The sequence below is a fragment of the Lactuca virosa genome, chromosome 1 (genome assembly GCF_052849685.1).
Source record: "Lactuca virosa cultivar CGN04683 chromosome 1, Lactuca_virosa_CGN04683_v6, whole genome shotgun sequence".
NCBI classification, from domain to species: Eukaryota; Viridiplantae; Streptophyta; class Magnoliopsida; order Asterales; family Asteraceae; genus Lactuca; species Lactuca virosa.
Window position 1 is genome coordinate 203,637,976 of NC_136426.1, and position 7,841 is coordinate 203,645,816.

Consider the following 7,841-nt stretch of genomic DNA (forward strand, 5'->3'; position numbering starts at 1 on the left):
AGACTTACAACTCATTTTATGGAAAAATATCGGATTTTTCTGGAGATATACAAACCATTTTTAAAACAAAGCAGATACAAATCTTTTCATACAAATATGCTTATGAACTCACCAACTTTTTAGTTTACACTTTTTAAAATGACTTGTATTCTCAGGGAACCAGTAACAGGTAGTCAACTCTGTCTTGAGAACAAGTGATGCAGCATTATGGAATTTTACTTTTTGTCGCTTTTGTGTAACTTTTGAACAAGTACAATATGTAAACTACGTATGTTTTTATTCTCAATGTATGCCGCTTGGGTTGCTATATTTCATTTATATTCAACTATTATGATTCTATACAATGACGTCATTCGCCCCCGGACGTTTCCACCATCCTGGTTCGGGGGTGTGACACATAGTAGTTTTGAGTTTAATCCTACATAATTACCACATTTTTATCAAATTATTTCAGTTTAATCTTACATTGTTAACAATTTAATCAAAAAATTATCAATTTTCCCGTATAATCCAATACCATGTATGCTAAACATGAACAATCAGGTTTAAATTTTTTTCAAGATTGTCCTTTTTCTAATGATATAGGGCCATATAACACATAAGACAACTATATTCAGATGAATGAATAACAAAACTGACCATACATCAAGAAATTACACCATCAAATTGTACCTCTAAAAATTGACCATACAACTTTTAAGTTCAAAACCAAGATGCATACACAACATGGCCTTTTGGACCACCATAATCAACACTTTTTTGTCACCTGTTATCACAAATTTTTAAGACTGCAGGCAAAATAAACCTAAAACAATATTAATCATAAAAATAAAAAATAAAATGCGAATAGAATCCAGCAACAAAAGACAACCCTGGACTTTGAACAAAAACCTAATAAAGACTTTTACGCTTCCTTTGTGTGTATGAGTTAGAGAAGAAGACAATAAAAATCCATTGTTAGTTCAATTATGGAAACTAAAACATATAGGAAAAATAAATGGCAAGCCATGTCTCTGAAAAACAACTATTGATGTGCTAATGAATGTTGTTAGATAAGCACCTAACAATGCTAAATATAAAAACCAAGTTGTAATGAAGAACATCAGTTGTGAGAACCAACATCATACAAAAGAAATAGATGAATCTGACCTACTCTTCAAGAAATCATTTTTCAAGAAATCAAAGTACAAAGGCTCAAAAGACTCATGTGTAGATAAAGATGGAAAATAAAAAGCAATAAGTTATGAGAAATCATAAAAAAGAAGAACCAATCCTAGGAACCAAAACCCTACTTTCTTTACTCCAAAAAAATTAGCATACATGCACATACTCAAAACCTTAGAATGAATTTCACAAAAATTTGTTGTTTCATAAAGAACGATGGAAAACCAAAATAGAGATTAAGGCAAAGGAACCTGGAAAAAAGATGATGTATATAATATGTAGTTATGGACTTGAAAGATGGATGCTATAATAAAAAAATAAATGAAAGTTTGATGCTATAATTAATAATAACATGAGAGTCAGATTTTATAATTAACAATAAATGAAAGTTGGATGTTACTTTTAACAATAAAAGAAAGTAAGTTGCTATTTTATATTAAATTTAAGCTATAAAAACAAATAAATGAAAGTGCAACTCCCACGAGACAAAATATGAAATATGCAACAAAGGTTCATTTTTGGATTAAGATGCAATATTTAACCAATAAAGTGTTTGAATCGTTTAAACATGGTTGCTAAAACATGTTAGTTTCATAATTTGAAAAAAAAAAAGTGAAACATTATTTAATAAGTAAACATTTAACCAATGCAACATCCCAGTAACAATTTAGTAACAATTTTGCACAAATTTTTCGAAAGAGGCAATTTTGCACAGTTAGTTCATAGAAGGAAGCGTTTTTGCATGTTTTGTCTAAAAAATCTTTATTACATAAATCGAGGAAAAAGTGAAATCTTGTTGATAAATGCACATTTAACCCTAATATAATAACTATTCATAGAATTCAAACGATATACAAGTTGCTTTACACCTTAATGAGAAAAACTTAAAAGAGAAATCAAGAACCACAACCATTTTAGGCTCTTCATCAATCGGCCAAATATTAAGCCATGCAATCAGTTAATTAATGGTTGACCGGTACCATCTGGCTCAAAGGAAGGGATTCAAGTTTCCAAGGGTTTTAAAGACGATTTAAAAGAAAATTTTCAACTCACCAACAAATCATCCATATGCTTCCGTCTCTTCAAATAAAGTTGGATGCCAATTTTTATCACGTTCTTCTGGTACAACACTTAACACCTTCATTGAGTTGTAGTAGCAAAATCCCCATATGGAGCAACAAATATATAACAAAAAATCAACCCATTTGGAGCAACACATGAATTTATTGTATAAACTCAGATTAACTTACATGATTTGACTTATTCTATGAATCAAGTCGAAGCAATAGGGTTTAAAAAAATTACCTGAAAATTAGAAGAAATTGAATCTCCATCATTATTCCAAAAAAATATGGGGAAAAAGTAGATGAAACCTTGGAGGAATTGATGTTCGAGCAGCCAATTTTTCAGCACTTTGGTATTAGGCTTCGGAACAGAAGCATCATAATCCTAATATTTGAGTGAGAACAAAACTAATTTTGAGTTGAAATAGAAAATTAGATGCGAGGAAGAGAGAAATACACGATGAAGAAGCAAATTAAATAAGAAAATATACTAACCGGAAGTCGAATGAGAAATCGTTGCTGATCACTGATCAGCTTCCTTGGAGATGTATTTGTAATCCTAGCTGTGATTCAGGTTGATATGGAACATAGTGAATTTTGTCCAGAATTACGCCTCCTAATGAAAGCTTACCCATTTGCATGATTTGTGATCCATTATAAATGCGTTTGAAGAAAATATAAAATCCACATAATGTGTACTGTATCCGATTCAAATTTTGAGATTGCTTCCTGATTTTTTGCGATTAAGCTGCTGATTTGTTGATTGCTGATTACACGGGTTTTCTATTGATAGCTTAGCATAGTATAGTGTAGAAGGGTGAAGATATTCTCTAAGTCAAATGGAGGAATCATGTTTCCATTTTAAATGCTGATCTAGTTCTTAATTTTTCTCTACCTAATTTTTCTCTACCGTGATTTGAATTGACCAAAGGGCAAATTCGAAAATTCACTTAGTAATTTGAGCGAAAAAATTAGATTGGGGAAGGCTGAGAGATTGCCACGTGGCAAAATTGCTTTTATTTATTAGATTAGTGTGTATATATATATATATATATATATATATATATATATATATAGGCGGGATCAATAACGTACTCAATGGAAGGACCGAACCAACAAACATACAAATTAAACTAGTATGACAAATCATTTAAGTTACTGATTACGTGCAATTAAAGAAAAAACCAATAATCTAACTACTAAATCATTATTCGATTACAAAGACTAAAACTAATGTATTGCGTCTTGAGGAGATTAAAAATAATCTTATTCATTTAATTGATGTATTGTTTTTTTCTTATTTCATTCACAAAATCATGACTAAAATTTTCAAGCTCTGTTTTTAATGAAGATCAATAGAAACGCTTCAGATTACTCGCAATTAAAGAAAAAACTAACAAACAGATTACTAAATCATTGTTCGACTACATAATTGAACTGAACGTATTGCCAATCATATAGATTTAAAATAATCTTATGCATATAATTGATGCATTGCTTTTTTTCTTATTTCTTTCAGAGAAGCATGACTGAGTTTTTTAAGCTCTATTTTTCATGAAGATTGATAAAAACTTCTTTGTCTTAATTTATAAGTGTCATTTTTACTTGAACTTAATTTTGTTTTTGTTTAAATTATACCATTTAAAAGAAGCTAAACCCATCAACAAGTGAAAGAACTCCATTCCACAACTCAAGGAGGTTTATTGCAGTTTATCAATGAGATCCTTTAGGATTTATGAAATATGAAGGTGACATTGTTCTTACAATTCATAAATTGTCAACCATAACCCATCTCGATTTGAAGCCACATTATTATTTTTTCTTTTTTACACACATTTGGTTGAATTACCAATGTTCAAATTGATAAAGAACATGGTTGTTATTAATTGTTCAATAAGATGATAAATGTCAAATTTCAATCACCATTTAGATGAACCAACAAAAGAAAGAGATAAACATGCTAAAAAAGAAACATGTGCCAAGTTTATATTATGATATGCAATAATCGTATCATATCATATCCATGTATAAGCAGCAATACCCAAAGAAGAAACTTAAACCTAAACCTGGAATGACAAAAAGGGTATACATTTAAATCAATTGTTGGCCCTGGTGATGTTGTTTTCATTGATTATTGATCTGTTATAAAGCTTCACAAACCTTTTGAGGTCTTTATATGAAAGACTTTCAATATTCTTCCTTCTAAGCTCACTCAGTGCAGGTATTTTTTCTAGGAGGTGCCACAACAACTTTGGATATTTAGAGTCTACAAATATTTTAGGGTCAGTCCCCTCCTTGAGGATATTTGCCCCTATATATGTTGTAGATTTCCCTTATTTGCTTAAAGTCAGCTGCTTTGGAGCATCAGCAGCCCCTCCACCTTTATCTTTTTTGCTTTACCTCCAACAACAAATGTTCTATAACTTCTTAATCTGTTATTGCAGTTGCTAACACCAAGATTTCTCAAAGAATTGATGTTGTTCATTGCGATATCAGTTTCCTGAAACAAAACCAACCAATAAATAATACTTATTATATCAAAATCATATATCATCTGCTATAATTTGGTTCCTTGTAGGAAATTCCACATAGTGTTCAATAACCTCTCGAACCTCGATCTATAACACAGACAGAATAATAAGAACACCAAACCAAAGTGACTGTCTGTTGTTAAGAAATGTTGTGAAAAATCAACTTGATGTATCTACAAAACAAGTATTAAGATAAAATTCAAATCATGTTAAGTTCATTTATCATCACTTCTAGTCATAAGGGTAAAATAGTCATTCACTCATTCTTTCAGTCTAAAAAATAATCAATACTTACAAAAGGGTAAAATGGTGTTTATATATTTGTGTAGGTTCGACTATTTGACATTGCATATGGACATGTATATGTTCATAAATATGCATATAGATATATGGACATATGCATATGCATATGGATAGATGCATATACACGTGGATATATGCATATATGTATGGATATTTTTATATGTGTATGGATATATGCATATGCATATAGACATACATATGTTCATGTATATACATATGGGTACATGCATATGCATATAAAATGTATATATATATGTATGTGGATATATACATATACATATGTAATATTATACATATACATATACATATAAATATGCATATACATATGTATATGCATATACATATGTATAATATGACATATGCATCATAATAAGTATATGCATATGCATAATAATAAGTATATGCACATGCATATGAATAAGTATATTCATATGCATATGCATAAGAATAAGTATATGCATATGCATATGTATAAGAATAAGTACATTCATAAGGTAATTAAATGCATTTGATTATTCTTATGTATATTCATATGTATATGCATGACATATGCATATTCGTATGCATATCAATCAGCATATGTATATGCATATGAATAGGTATATGCAAAAGGCAAGTAAATACATATGATTGTGAATAAGTATATACATATGCATAATAATAAATATATGACATATGCTTATTGATGTGCATATGAATAAGAATATGCTAATGTATATGCATATGTATAAGAATATGTATATGAATAAGAGAAGTAAATACATATGAAGAAGTATATGCATAAGAATAAGTATATGCATAAGGCAATTAAATAATGTTATTGAAGTGTACCATGGATTTAAGCACAAAAAAACTGATAAGCACACAAATGCCGTTCATGTTGTAGATTTTTCCACACAATAAACAAACTTAAATAGTGGAAAACTAATGTTATTATTTTTAATTACTACAGTTCTAGAAGTGGTTTGACGATGTAATGGCTTCTGGTTTGAAAGAACCTAATGCGATGGAATTGTGCACTAATGGAAAAGATGGCAACTTGTAAGTATCTACTTCTAAATATCTAATGAAATTAAGATGGTTCAATTTGGACATAGTCTGAGTAAAGTGTTTGGACTATTTAAAAGATAACTATATAGTACCACATCTATGTAAAGAACATGTTATATGATTTTATTGTCATTCTTCAAAAGATAACTATATAGTAACGAATTTAAGGCATGTTTCTTTTTTTTATATTTTGGATGAATGATGATTAAAAATTATTTTTAAAATTGACAACATTCTTTGTTTTGCAGGTGCGAATAGAAGGTTCTATGCAGAAGGTTTCTAAAGAAGAATCTGAACATTACTTTATAGTCGCCCTAGAGGAGGTCATATTGGAGAAATATCTATCAAACATGTTTTGTATCTTCTTATTTTTTTATTTCCTTTTTTTAATTTTACTTGTTACACTCACTTACAGTTTGTTTTTTTTTCTCAGAGCACTGTAATGCCAAGACACGATTTTCTCCATCAAGATTTTAAAGATTTGGAAGCTAAGTTCTCTGATAGGTTAATGATTTATATATCTGAATTTCAAATTTTGTAAGACTCATTTTATATGCTTTATTGGTGAAAATTTTGTTCTTTTTTTTCTCATATCATTTCCTGAAACATAACCAACCAATACTTAATACTTATTATTTCAAAATCGTATATCATCTGCTTTAATTTGGTTACTTGAAGGAAATTCCACATAGTGTTCAATAACCTCTTGAACCTTGAGCTATAACACAGACAGAAGAATGAGAACACCAAACCAAAGTGACTGACTGTTGTTAAGAAATGTTATGAAGAATCAACTAGATGTATTTACAAAACAAGTATTAAGATAAAATTCAAATCTTGTTAAGTTCATTTAGCATCACTTCTAGTCAGAAGGGTAAAATAGTCATTCACTCGTTCTTTCAGTCTAAAAAATATTCTATAGTTACAAAAGGGTAAAATGGTCTTTATATATTTGTGTAGATTCGACTATTTGACAGTGCATAAGGACATGTATATGTTCATGAATATGCATATAGATATATGGACATATGCATATGTATATGGATATATGCATATGCAAATGGATATATGCATATATGTATGGATATATCCATATGTCTATGGATATATGCATATGCATATGGACATACATATATTCATGCATATGCATATAAAATATATATATATGTATGTGTTGGATTACTGTCTAAGTCCATAACTATATTTGGTATGTACTTGACTCAGTTGTAGCATGGTCCTTTTAGGTTGCCTTTGTTGGATTAGTGTCTAAGGCTGTAACTATATTTGGTAAGTACTTGACCCGGTTGTGCATGGTCCTTTTGGGTTGCCTTCACCATAGCAACTTGACAGGATGATTTGTTAAGAGAGAAGAGATATTATTGTTAATATATTATGAGAATAATATATTAAAGAAATAATAATGTTATTTAATTAATATAAGTCATATATTAATTGAGAATTAATTTGGTGACTTAAAGAGGTTAATTGAATAAAGGGGCATAAACTGTCAAATGTGTGATAGTTGTATTTTGGGCTATGTATCCTTATGGATATGAGGGTGGACGAATTTTAGGGTTTGGATACCATAAAATCGTCCAAGCCTATTATCTAGAAGGATCTTGGATTGCTTAGGGCCTAAGTCATTCAATTAGGGTTAAAGGTGAAACCCTAGTAGCTCATAGTATAAAATAGATCCCTTGGGGTGGGGAAACTGGTACTCATGCAAGGC